This window comes from Acinonyx jubatus, chromosome D4 (assembly GCF_027475565.1).
Source record: "Acinonyx jubatus isolate Ajub_Pintada_27869175 chromosome D4, VMU_Ajub_asm_v1.0, whole genome shotgun sequence".
Taxonomy (NCBI): domain Eukaryota; kingdom Metazoa; phylum Chordata; class Mammalia; order Carnivora; family Felidae; genus Acinonyx; species Acinonyx jubatus.
The window spans coordinates 81,881,912-81,895,207 of record NC_069391.1 but is presented as its reverse complement, the minus strand read 5'-3'; the positions used below and the strand labels follow the sequence as shown (position 1 = coordinate 81,895,207).

Here is a 13,296-nt window from a genome sequence, read left to right as displayed (position 1 = left end):
TAGGGCGGTGTGGTGCTGCCCCCTATGCAGGGATTCACTGCAGGCAGATGAAGGGTCCTTGGATCTGTTCTTCCTCCAGCGCCCCCTCTATCAACCCCAAACTGAACTTTGCTAATCCAGTGCCTCTGTTATTTCCTGTTCAGGAATTGGGAGTCAGGGAACCTGTTTTCTGGCTCTTGGGTCACTTGATGTCTTTGGATAGTAGTTTTCTCTTCTGCAAAGCGATCGCGCTGAACTAGATGTGTGCTCCTGCTCTGAACTTCGAAGAGTCTGCGATGCTAAGATAAAACCACGACAAAGTCAGGGCGCCTGGGCAGCTCAGCTGGTTAAGTGTCTGACTGTGGCCCAGGTCATGATCTCGCAGTTGACGAGTTCGAGCCCCGCATCGGGCCCTGTGCTGACAGCTCAGAGCCTGGAGCCTGCTTCGGATTCTGTGTCTCCCTGTCTCTCTCTCTGCCCTTTTCCTGCTCTGCCTTTCTCTCTCAAAAAGGAATAAGCGTTAAAAAACATTAAAAAAAAAAAAAAAGCCAGGACAAAGTCCCAGGATCCTCAACACGTGATGCCCTAAAACTCCCAGGAATGGCCAGACACATCTAGAGGAGGTAGGCTGAAAAACCTGTCCAAGAAATAATCGATATTTGCATAACCAAGGAATGACTATGCTCCTTTCCGAGCTGATATTAAAACCATTACAAACTTACCCAAGGAAGGGGGGGAAAGGTACAAGAAGATTTCAAAACCAAAAAGAGGTGTTCATTTGCTGAGAGCTTAGGAAGCATCCTTTCAATCAGAAATTGTCTGTGACTCGCTAAGCCAGGGATATGTGAGGATAGGGGCCATGAAGTGCTTTTCCTCCAACGGAACGTATCCCACGTTTTACATCAGTGTTGTTGTTTTTTTTTTTTTTTTTTTTTTTAAACAAGGAGAAGGAAGGAAATGATGAGGGTGAGAAATACCACTAGCTTCCATTCATCTGGGAAAGATCCGGTGGGTACCTTTCAGTTCCTATTAAGTAAATTCAGCTATCGTTTTCAAGACGGCCTTTTCCCCAGAGCGTCCGTACATCTGTCCCCTACCCTCTCTTCTCTCCCCCAACCTCTGGTGAGACTGCAGGTGCCCCCACGCCCGCTCAGCGCCATCAACACGATGTGTCCCCTTCTCCCACCACAGCCCATCCGCTCTTGACCGACCTCTCGACGTCCCTCCAGCCTTCTCTCTCCCGGGACCCCTTCGCCAACCTACCCTACCTGTTGGGTAGGTCTTACTTCCTGGGGACTCCTGCTGTCATTGCAAGGGGAGACACCGGCGCCTTGGAATCCTAGCTGTCCCTTCCTGGTGCAGGGGGCACCTGGGCTTAAACGCTGGCTTCGCGCAAGCACAGTCCAGCGGGCAGGCGACCGGGCGCTGCGGAGTTCAGCGGCCTGAGGCAGGCCGGGGGGTGGGGGGTGACCTCTCCGAAACACGGCTCTGTTTAGCAGGGCTCCAAGACTTTAGAACGGCCGGGGAGCCCGTGGCGAGCCCTGGAAAACCCGCCAGACCTAGGGGCCCGCCCCGGCCCCGCTCTCCGTCCTAGGCACGCGGCGGCCGGACGGAGCGCCCGGTCCCTCCGCACCGACTCCCGCGCCCAGTCCGACTGCGGCGGAGGCTCCCGCCGCCGCCGCTGCAAACCGGTCTGCCTTCCCTGCAGGGCGTGCGGGGATGGAGCGAGGGGGTGGAGAGAAAAGGGGAAGAGCCTGGGCGGCCGGCGGGCGGGGCCTGCAGCCTCCCCGAGCCGCGGCAGCCGCCGCGCCGACTGCTCTCTCCGCGCCTCGCTCCGACTCAGGCGCGCACTGCGCCGGGACCCGCGCCCGCGCCCGAGCCCTGGGGGCGCCGCCGCTCCTCGGCTCCCGGCCCCCGGGCGCGCCGCGTTGAGGCCGCGCCGGGCAGGGGGGCTCCGGCTGCCGGGGCTTCGGCGGCCCGCTCGCCGCTCCGTGTGGCCGGAGGACTGGCGGGGAAGGAAGGGGAACGCGGGGACACACACACTCGCCGCGGCGCGCGCGCATTGCACACTCGCCGCCGCGCGCCCCCGCCGAGGCGCGTCCCGGGCGAGTTTGGCCCCGCGGCTCCGGCCCGGCACCTGCCGGCTCCGCGCGCCGCGCCCCGCCCCCGCCCGCGCCGACCCTCCGGCCCCTCCCGCCCCTCGCCGGCACAGATCTCCCGGCGCCGGGGGGGAAGCAACTACATCCCGACAACTTGCAGACTGTGGCGCAACTGGTCTCGACAGCAGAGGCGCCCGAATGCTGCCCGGGTGAGGTAAGTTTCCTGCGCGTCCCCGGCCCCTCCTCTCTAGACCCTCCTCCAGGGCTGGGGCTGGGGGGGCTCCGCGTCCTGACCAACCCTGGAGGTCTCTCCACGTTCGCACTTTGTCGGCGTAGTGCTGGGGGTAGGGTGGAGGTTGTGCGTGGCCACCGGAGCGGGACCTTGGTTCCGCTGGGGCCACGGCCGCGCGCTCCCCGCGAGCACCCACTAGCTCGCCGCCCGGATCCCCTCCGGCCGCAGTAACCCTCGGGGACCTCTCTGGGTTCACGTAAGGGGGAGCTCCCCCCCTCCCCCTTTTCGGAGGAACCGGCTGAGTTTGGCAGCAGAAGGTGGGATCTCCCACCCTCCCCGGGCAATAAACAGAGGCGAACTTGTTAGGCGCCCCTGGGATCTCAAGAGGGGCTTGCGAGTCGGTGTTCTGGTCATTTCTGGCGCCGGAGCCGGATTGCACAGGTGCGGAACGGTTGCAGCCTATATGCAGCAGCCGACTTGGGCGTTGCGCGTTGTTCTCTCCCCCAGCCCCGTCAACGTGACGCTTCAGCAGCTGGGGCGAGGGGTGGGAATGTGGGGGCAACGGAGAGGGAGAATGCCAGGGCTCGATATGCCAGGCCGGTGCCCGGAGTCGCCAAAACTGAAGACAACCAGTCTGCTTATCTCGCATCTATGCAGATGAGCCCGTTGTATTCTTATCCGCCCCCCCTCCCCCCTCACCGCCCCGGCTCCCTAGTCTCTGGTGCCCAGCATGGTCGGGTAGAAACCTGTTCCAGAGAAGTTGTTTGGATAGGCTGATGAATTCTTTCATCTGATCTACTAAAATCAGGGCTCTCAACAAGGAAATGCTAGTTACTCTGATGCTTTTTTAAAGACAGAGTGTTGGATACTCCAAACACCCACCGACCCGGTCTTCGCAGGACCTTTTCAGCCTCCCAGGGGCCGGAGCTAATGACCCTTGAGAGACAGGTTGGGCCTCAGAACGTGTTAGTCTCCTGCAAAGAAAAAAAATCGGGTCTCCCCATCAGCCCTCCTGAGCATGGGTTTGGGGATCCTTGGTTGCCCCTCCGGGGGAAAAGCATCCACCCAGACTTGTCTCTTTTCCGTGGAAAGGCTGAAGTGTTCTGCAATTGTTGGAGAAAGGCCCAAGGGTTGGTTTCATTCCCCCTCTAATGTGATGAAGTAGAATAACGTTCATGGAAGCTTCGGGCAGAGCATTTCCAGCTGAAAGGAGGCCCTGGGAAAAAAAGCCTTTCTCAGCCAAGCCCATGCCGGTGGCACGTTCGTTGAGTGAGCCTTGCACCTAGTCTCGGTGCTGAGGGGAATGATGCATTCCATGCTCAGTAATGGGAGTGGAGACTTAGGAATACCGGGGAGAAAGCGGTGAAATCTGAGCCTCATGAATAATGACATCTTAGTTGAGAAAGAAAACTGTTCAGAACTGAATGGTAAAACCACACTACATTTTTGTCCAAATTAAGACTAGAGGAAATCTAATAATAATACCTTGCATTTTGAATCCGTGCCTTGTTGTTAGTGAATGTTTTTCAATGCTCATTAAATTCTAACCATTTCTGGGGGAGGCAGGGCAAAGATTATTAAGCACATACTCGCAGTGGGAACCTGAGGCCCACAGATTCAGGGACTTACCAAGGTAACAGGAGGCTGGAATTAGAGTCACAGCCACGTTCTCTGAAATACCCCCCCCCCCATCACCGTAGTGCTGGCTCTGAACTTTAAGGTTTTCATGATGGCCAGAGTGCTTCTGCATTTCTTGTGGTCTGTGCTGTCTCACTGTGAATCACTGTTCACATTTGACAGATGAGGAAACTGAGGTTTAGACCGGGATGGGACTTTTCCATGGTATCCTGCCTAAGCTAGTGGAGGTTATAACAGAGCTCTTGATGTCCCGTCCACTGCTTTGCAAATGATGCCATCATTGCACTTCTGATGGCGATGAGGGGACATCACGGATACTGCAGTACATTGGGGGACTATTAACCGTGTCTGCTGGTGACCTGAGTTCTAGTTCAGGCACTCTTTTTGGCTGTGTGACCCTGGGCCAAATCATACCACCTCTGAGCTTCAAGTGTCCCACATACACAGTAAGAAATTAAAAATGAATTATTTTTCTCTTTCTAGTCTCAGCATTTTATAATGCTTATCGATGTGTTTTTAATCCGTCTAATCATTTTCTCTAGGGGAAAGAAAGTTTTTTCACCCTGCCTTGAGTAAGGGATTTAGCTAATTATCTCTTTCCCTTGTAATTTACTCCCCCTTCCCACTGACCACGTCCCACTTAGCGAGGGGGAGAAAATTCCGAGGGCACTTTAAACTTAGCATCCGTATTGTTTAGTGTTACTATTTGACTTGGAAATATCCTGCTGGGCTGATCTACTGTAAAATACATATTAAGATTCACTTGGCTATCCCAGTCAACTCATACCTTTAGTATATTTTTAGCTTTGGAGTTTGTGTGTAGTAACACTCAAGAAATAGCTGTTGAATGAAGGGGGGGGTGAATGAAATCACTCATAAGGAAAGCACATGCTGTGAAACAAAGCAAGTGTCTCGCCATGTAAATTCCCAACATCTGCTGACCCATAAGGTAATTTACCTACAGGAGGTGCGCCTCCTGAAGCTGGCAGAGACAGGTGCCTGTTACTCTCCTTCCTGAATACATCATATAAAGAAGAGTTTTTCTTTTTCCACGTAGGCAATAGACTCATGTTGTCTCTGTCATGCTCTTTTGCTCCCCTTTCCCTCCCTTAGTTGTTAGTAATGGGTAGCTGGCTGCGCATTGCTAGACATTGACTTACGCCCTTTTGTAAGAGTCTTGAGATGGAGAAACCTACTGCTTTTTTTTTTTTTTTTTTTTGAGTAAGTTTCAAGCAGCTGCTAATACTGGCTAGAGGTTTCACAGAGGAAACCTAATTAACAAAACCAACCTAGTTTCTGTTCCCTTTAAGGGTCCTCTTTCCACCCCTCCTTCCCATATACACAAAAGTTGTGTTTTTATTTTCAGAAGAATGATGAAGAATTAGAATGGTTCTTAGATATTATGAACAGATCCAGCCATTGGGATTGAGATGTATGTCTTCGTGATAAAGAATTTAAATGTTAAATAGTTCAGAGACTTGTCGCTTTTATGGGTAAGACAACTGAGGCATCGAGAGGTGAAGTGGCTTACTCAGGGTCCCACCTATGTTTTGCAAGAATTCTTAGGAAGGTTCACATTTAAGGTTGCGCTGGGGGTTCTGTGGTGAAGGTGCATTCTTGATTTTTAAAAATCATGGAGATTAACAGAAAACTTCTCTCTTTTTTTTTTAAGGTTTTATTTATTTTTGAGACAGAGAGAGACAGAGCATGAACGGGGGAGGGGCAGAGAGAGAGGGAAACACAGAATCGGAAACAGGCTCCAGGCTCTGAGCTATCAGCCCAGAGCCCGACGCGGGGCTCAAACTCGCAGACCGCAAGATCGTGACCTGAGGTGAAGTCGGACGCTTAACCGACTGAGCCACCCAGGCGCCCCAGAAAACTTCTCTTTACTAGTAATAGTAAACTGTCATAATTTTAAATGATTTAGTATGGAGATTTGTAAATTTCTCATCCAAGCAGACACCATTAGAAAATGTTTGTCTGTTTTCATCTATTCACTCTGATTGTCCTGACTTATGTAGAACATCAGACTCAGAATTAATACTTTGTTCCAACCAGTGCTTGAAGAAAGGGAACAGTTGGAATAGAAATACAAATGTATGGTGGTTTTCCAGGCTTCTCTTCCTGGTAAATAAAACCAGAAGCCAAAGGTGGCATTGCTGTAGAGCCAGTGAAGTCATAAATATGTATACGTTTAATTTGCATTTTCATTTTGCTTGTACTTCAGTTAAATGGGAGTCCGAAGTTTGATATCCTGGGGGGAAAAATACATTTTTTTTTTTTTTTACTATGGCTAGAACCTTCATTAGCTACACTGTAAAACATCAAGTCCTAAATGTATTTGTTGCAGAAATGTGTTCTTTGTATCAAGTGTATTAACCGGAGTTGGAAAGAGTCCTTTCTTTTTTAGAAGCTGCCCAGTTAGAACTGTACATTATGTAGCTCAGCTGTTCATTTGTGGATTCATGTATGGCCAATTCTCAATGCAAGGAAAATTAGGGAGGAAACCTAGCCTTCGGTTTTATTTAATATTTTTCTTTTTGAAAAAAAACAACATCTAAACCTAGTTTAGTGATGAAATTTTTGAAATACTGTATAGAAAACAATTGGCTGCCATTGATGAAGTATTTTATTCAGCCAGGCTCCTTTCAGTATAAAAGATAAGGCCCGAGAAAACAGGCTTGATTTTGTGTATTCCAGTTACAATCGTAGCTACTTCTGTCTGGTTTTGCAGGAGGTATATAAAGGAGATCATGATAGAGGAACATACAGGAATTGTACTCACAGGAGGTTACTCCTGGGTAAGGTGTATTTGAAATACGGATAATAATCGGCACGTGGTTACATGTTGACTCAGCCGGCAGCGCCTTGGCATTATTTTAAGTTACAACTTGTACTTGAATGGAGAGCTACGCAAAGTATGTGTCCTTCTGGTCCAAAGTCTTCTGTGTTGTTTATGGGAATGAATGAACGACAGGTGTGCAGTGTGTTTTTGGGGAGTTTACACCGTGGGTGAGCAACTTCTGGAGACCTACTTGTTTTCTCTAAGAGTTTTAAAAAGGCACTTGCAAAATTGTGATGAACTGCAAAGCATTGAGTGGACACGGTTGCTTCCACTAAAAATGGGCGAATGTGTATTTCAGTAGAGGTTCTGCAGGCACGGGTTGGACTTTCAGGCATGGAGGCGAGTGGGCTAGAAACTAGAATTATCTTGAATCGGAGCTCAAGTTCTGGGATGAAAGATAGGACTGTAAAAAAAAAATTTATTTGGTAAGAACGAGGTGATATTTAAGCTTCTCCGTCCAGATCTGGATCTTTGGTCCTAACATTTGTTGATAAAGTAGGAAACGAAAACACTGGAGCGATGAAAAGCAATGTTATGACCTGCTTGAGGGAGTAATAAGCCTTTCATGCGTGTTTACCTAATATTTATCAGTGGGAAAGGTTGGGCACCAGGTTTTATTTTTGTATTCTTGGAACTTAGCACGGGGCTGGCAGATAGTAGGGGTTTAATAAATGGGTAGTGAATGATGTATGCATTCAGACAAATAATGCTCTTCACACCTCTGGGATGTTTTCATAATTATTGTAATGATTTTATTTTTTTCAGACCATTTAAAAAACATCAGTAGTTTCAGCATTTGATAGGGGTCCTTCATTTTTCATCACATACAGTGTTTATTCACCAGACCCAATCTTTTTAACCAGCATGCCTGGGAATGATTTTTTTTTTTTTTTTTTTACTTCTAACCTAGATATAAAATGTGCCCTTTCTTTTATTATTTACAAGTACCAGATTGACATATTTTTAAAGCACCTGACATATTTTTAGTAGTGAGTTTGGTTCAGGTACACAGAGAAGAATGGACTTTCTCTAAGTTGTTGTGGTTTTTTTTCTTTAATGTTTGTTTATTTTTGAGAGAGAGCAAGAGGGTGAGTGAGGGAGGGGCAGAGAGAGAGGGAGAAACAGAGTCTGAAACACGTTCCAGGCTCTGATCTGTCAGCACAGAGCCCAACGCGGTGCTTAAACTCACTAACTATGAGATCATGACCTGAGCCAAAGACGGACGCTTAACTGACTGAGCCACCCAGGTGCCCCAAGCTTCTCTAAGTTAATGGATTTAAGCGTGCCTCTTCTTGGGACTTTGGCCTTCTGTGATCATCTGACCTAAAGAGAACGTTCTTCCTCTGTCTTCTTCACTTCTCACAATGGATACTTGTACATGTATGTGTTTCACTTGTTTTTCTACCACCTTTGCCCAAACTCCCGCCCAACTTAAGAGTAGAAACTCCTTGGGGCGCCTGGGTGGCTCGGTCGGTTAAGCGTCCAACATCGGCTCAGGTCACGATCTCGCGGTCCGTGAGTTCGAGCCCCGCGTCGGGCTCTGTGCTGATAGCTCAGAGCTTGGAGCCTGTTTCAGATTCTGTGTCTCCCTCTCTCTCTGCTCCTCCCCTGTTCATGCTCTGTCTCTCTTTGTCTCAAAAATAAATAAACGTTAAAAAAAAAAAGTAGAAACTCCTTGAGGGCAGAAGTCCTGGTTGTTTCACACGATTTCTCAAGTATTTGGTACATAGTAGGTGCCTGCTTAGTATTTGAATGAATGAATGAGTCCCATCCGTGCTGTGCAGATGAACTGGACCACCCCTGAGGGCACTGGAGTCGAACAGGTGCTGCTCCAAGACAGCTCTTAAGCACTAGCTGTCGTAGCTCTACGGGAATGCCGAGTCCTCCAGGGGGAGGAAACAGAGCTTGCTTAGGTGACTAGATTGTGGCTTGAGTATGAAGCAAGGTCTCTGTTTCGAGAGTTGAGTTATTATTCCTTTCTCTTCACTCAAAAATGAACGGCAGCAAACTGTTAAGAACTTCTCAAGCACGAAACCAAACATTCCAAAACTGTTAAACCAGGGCTTCAACATCCCTAACTCCTAAGTACATGCAGTGCCTATCTAAGACAGCTTGTGATTGTCTACGGGGCAAGTCCTAGGACCCTTGAGGTGAAAACTTCTCAAGGCTCAGCTGATGTTTCTTTTTTTTTTTTTTTAATTTTTTTTTTTTTAACGTTTATTTATTTTTGAGACAGAGACAGAGCATGAATGGGGGAGGGTCAGAGAGAGGGAGACACAGAATCTGAAACAGGCTCCGGGCTCTGAGCTGTCAGCACAGAGCCCAACGCGGGGCTCGAACTCAGGGACCGTGAGATCATGACCCTAGCCGAAGTCGGCCGCTTAACCGACTGAGCCACCCTAGGATTTTTTTTTTTTATATATATATATATAGAAAGTATTTTTTAAGTTTTTATTTTTTAAGTTTCAGTATTTTTAAGTTTTTTTATTTTGAGGGAGAGAAAGCACACTTGGGGGGGTGCAGAGAAAGTGGGAGAGAGAGATTCCCAAGCAGGCTCTGTGCTGTTAGCACAGAGCCCAGACGCCGGGCTCGATCTTACAAACCGTGAGATCATGACCCAAGCCAAAATCCAGAGTCGGGCGCTTAAGCAGCTGAGCCATCCGGGCACCCCAAAAGCTCTTGATAGTCATGGCCCTGCTAAGTGATGGGTCCTGCCAGGACTGGGAGACAGACCAGGGTATCTAGGTGATGAAGGATGAGCCATGCTCTATGTATAACTTAGGTTTGAATGTGACTCTGGGAGGATAGCAGGTAAAGGAATGATTCTTTGAGCTGATGGTTGTCTGGGAAGAGGAGACTGGTGGTGTTCTGACAATTTCCAGGGTATTTCAAGCCCGTTCAACATGCTAGAGATTGACGGAACACCTGGCCCAGACTCTGCCACTGCCGTGGGGCGTGCAAAAAAGTATAAACATGGTCTGGCTCAGCTCGACCAAGAACTTAACGTATCCCAGGCACCTGTGATGTGAAGTGCTCTTTCTTGGGTCTGCATCGTGCACCTGAAGGCAGGCCCAGCATCCCTGTTAACAGTGGAGGACAGGGAAAGCTGTTCGGATGATCACAGGCTCATGAGCACCGAGCCAGTAAGAGTGGGGCTAAGGTTCCAGTCACGGCTTTTCTGACTTAAAATAAATGTTTTTATTTATTTTTGAAGGAGGGAGAGACCGAGCGTGAGCAGGGGAGGAGCAGAGAGAGAGGTAGACATAGAATTTGAAGCAGGCTCCAGGCTCCGAGCTGTCAGCCTGGAGCCCGACGCGGGGCTCGAACTCACGGACCGTGAGATCATGACCTGAACCGAAGTCGGACGCTTAGCCGACTGAGCCACCCAGGCGCCCCACGGCTTTTCTGACTTGAAAGCCCACATGCTTTTCTCCGCTTCTCGCTGTTGCGCCACGGAATGAAGTTTTGGGGGGAGAGCTTAAAAAAGGAAGACACAAGTGAATCTAGAAGTTGTTTCTCCCACCTGAGCCTCTCTATGAGCTCTAGATTACATAATTAACATCACGGACTTCGTGCCTGGGTATCTCAAAGGCACCTCAGATTTGACTCGTTTGAGACCAGGAGGCTGTTCTCTCTCCATCCCTGGTCCTCTCTTGCGGTTCCTTAGCTCTGTGATGGGCCCTGCCATCCACCAGGTCACACGAGGCCGACATTCAGGAGCCGTCCTTGACCCCAGGGCATCCAACCCGTCCCGTTTCTGTTGCTTTTGCTTCCTGTGAACATCTCCCCCGCCCGTCTGTTTCTCATTGTTCCTGCTGATTCCGTCCTAACCTAGCTTCTCATCCCTCCGCTGGACTCTAGCCAGAGCCTCCCCGGGCCCCTGAGTCCTCTCTGGCCCTCCCCTCGTCTGTCACCCGGCTGCAGCCAGGCCAGTCGAGGTGGCCTAGACTGTGCCGGCCGAATTCTTGTCGCCCACGCACGTCCTTGTCCTCAGGGAAGCAGACACATCCTGGCCTCTGTGGCTCTCCGGGTAGGTGGGCTGGTGAACTCCTGCATAGCCTCTCAGGACTTGCTCTTCCACACTGATCTCTGCCCGTGGCTTTTCAGTTGCTCAGTCACAGTTGAACCGTGAGTAAAAGACCGGTATTAATCTGTCTTAGCTCAGGCTGCTGTCACAAAGTACCACAGACGGTGCGGCTTAGAAACAACAGCGGGTTATTTCCCACAGTCCCGGAGGCTGCAGTCGCAGATCAGGGCACCAGCCCAGTCCGGGTTGGGTGAGGTCCCTTTTCTGGTTGCAGACTTCTGACTTCTTGGACCCTGACTTGGTGGAGAGAGGATGAGGGGGCTCTCTGGGATTTCTCTTCCTCAGGACACCAATCCCGTTCATAAGGGCCCCAATCTCAATAACTAATCCTTTCCCGAAGGCCCCACCTCTTAGTACCATCACACTGGGTTAGGATTTCAGTATATGAATTACAGGGAACCCAAATATCGAGGCCATCGTACAAGCCTTTATGGCTACGTCATTGCCCTTTAAGAAATCATTCTGTGTTGAAACCCCGCATCCAGAGACCTACAACCAACAAATACAGTCAAAAGAAACGTCTCATGTGAGAAAAGTGTACTACACGAGATGTGTTCTGGTATTTTCGGAGATGTTCCTTCCCGCTTTAACTTAAGAGCCTGTCCTGTTACACGGGATCGGTAAATTGCAGTGATGAAACACCGCCTTTATACGGGGGTATTGTCTCAATTTTTTCGTATGAGCCTCATCCCAAAGTTCGCACTGACTTATTTTAGCAAGACCCTGAATACTGTAAGAAAAAACGAACCCAGCTTTAAAAATATGTTAAGAACCATTTGACAGTGTTTTTTATTTTTTTCCTGCCTGAAATTCACGGAGACTTTGAGACTGCCCATTTTAATTGCCTCTCCAATCACAAAAGGAAAGGAGCTTAAGCCAGAGAACCCTGGGCTACTCAGAACTCTTAGGCTGTTTTGCTTCTGGAGTGAATTTCCTGATGGCTAAGAGTTTGCTTGCTCCTTGAAGTCTCTTAATCTGTCACATCTAACATTTGCATGGAACATTCCCACAAAGTTGTCACAACCTTCCCCAGTTCTTAAGATTATACAGAACAGAGCGTGTCTTTTGTGCTATAATAAAGTGATAGCTTTGGATCTATTCAGGGATGAGAAGCTCTTTGCCCCTGTACCAAACAGCCCCACTTTACCGTCTTTGAAAATTGCATCTGCCTTTTCTTGAAAAAAAAAAATTGTTTTGGCCCTTTTTCTGTGACTTTCAGCAGTGATCGCCCCTTCATTCGTTGTTTGCTGTTGAGAATCTGTTGTGATCTTGGGAACCAGATAGCACCCAAGCTGTCTGAATGATTTCCCAAATAAATTCGTATTAGGCGCTGACATTGATATTTAAAAAAAAGAGAAAAACACAGGTTTTGAGGGGGGACCTCAAGAGTTCTTGATGTAAAGCAAGCAAGATTTAGTTTTTCCTCATTCACTTTGTTTTTTTGGCCAATAAAGAGTGTGTTTTTCTTACCCTGTTCTGCGGCTGTTCAGATAAATAAATTTCTACCTCTTAGGCTGAGATACTCATGGTTTCTTTTTTCTTTTTATAAAATATTTATGTGTTTCCTACATGATGGCATAGAGCACACTTGCTTGACTTTTTAATTTAACTTAAATGGAGTTGTAATTTATGGGTGTTTTGGTGACAGCTTCATTTTTAATCTTTGATGCCTTTAGAGGTAGTAGATAACTGAAGATATTTTTCTTCCCATTGGAGAAATGCCATAGAAAAATTTCCCCAGTTTCCTGATGTACTTCTTCCATTGGAAAATAGACTTAAAACCTGCGCTAAAACCAGGAAGGTGAATATGAGATAGTTAACTTTTTTTAAATGGAGAAATGTAGCTTATTTAAAAATTTTTTTTTTCAGTGTTTATTTTTGAGAGAAAGAGACAGTGTGAGTTATAAAGGGGCAGAGAGAGAGGGAGACACAGAATCTGAAACAGGCTCCAGGCTCTGAGCTGTCAGCACAGTGCCTGACGCGGGGCTCGAACTCACGAACTGGGAGATCATGACCTGAGCTGAAGTTGGACGCTCAACCGACCGAGCCACCCAGGTGCCCCAGGGAAGTGGAACTTATTTTTAAGGAGTGAGGTGAACCACACTCTTTGGAGGCTTAGAAATGCCTTACAGAGAAACAAAAAAACCTACTAGTGTTGTCGCTTTAGCAAGCTGTATTTAAATGATGCCTTTTTATTGTTTTTCCCAAGACATGCAGTTAGACGATGTAGCGAAGATTTGTGGAAAGTGGAGTAAATGGGAATTGTCTCATGCTGAGGGTTAAGAGGGAAACATGACTTTTGTTTATGTTTGTAGAAAACAGAATGGAAATTCAGCCTGTGAGATTTGTGGAAGGTTGGGCCCCATTACTCAGTTTTGTGGTTTGTCAGAAACTCCCTCTCCCAAGTGGCTATTTA

General features: G+C 48.2%; 1 protein-coding gene across 2 annotated transcripts in view; it reads left to right on the top strand.

Annotated features, from left to right (window-relative positions):
* The first annotated feature begins 1,777 nt into the window (after nucleotides 1-1,777).
* PIP5K1B (phosphatidylinositol-4-phosphate 5-kinase type 1 beta) overlaps nucleotides 1,778-13,296 on the top strand; it is a 311,282-nt gene continuing 299,763 nt past the window's right edge. Inside the window, exon 1 of one of the 2 annotated variants that reach the window (XM_027041084.2) lies at nucleotides 1,778-2,292. The gene's annotated coding sequence lies outside the window, so the exon portion shown is untranslated. The remainder of the gene's footprint in view (nucleotides 2,293-13,296) is intronic. The other variant, XM_053205301.1, reaches the window with a different exon arrangement.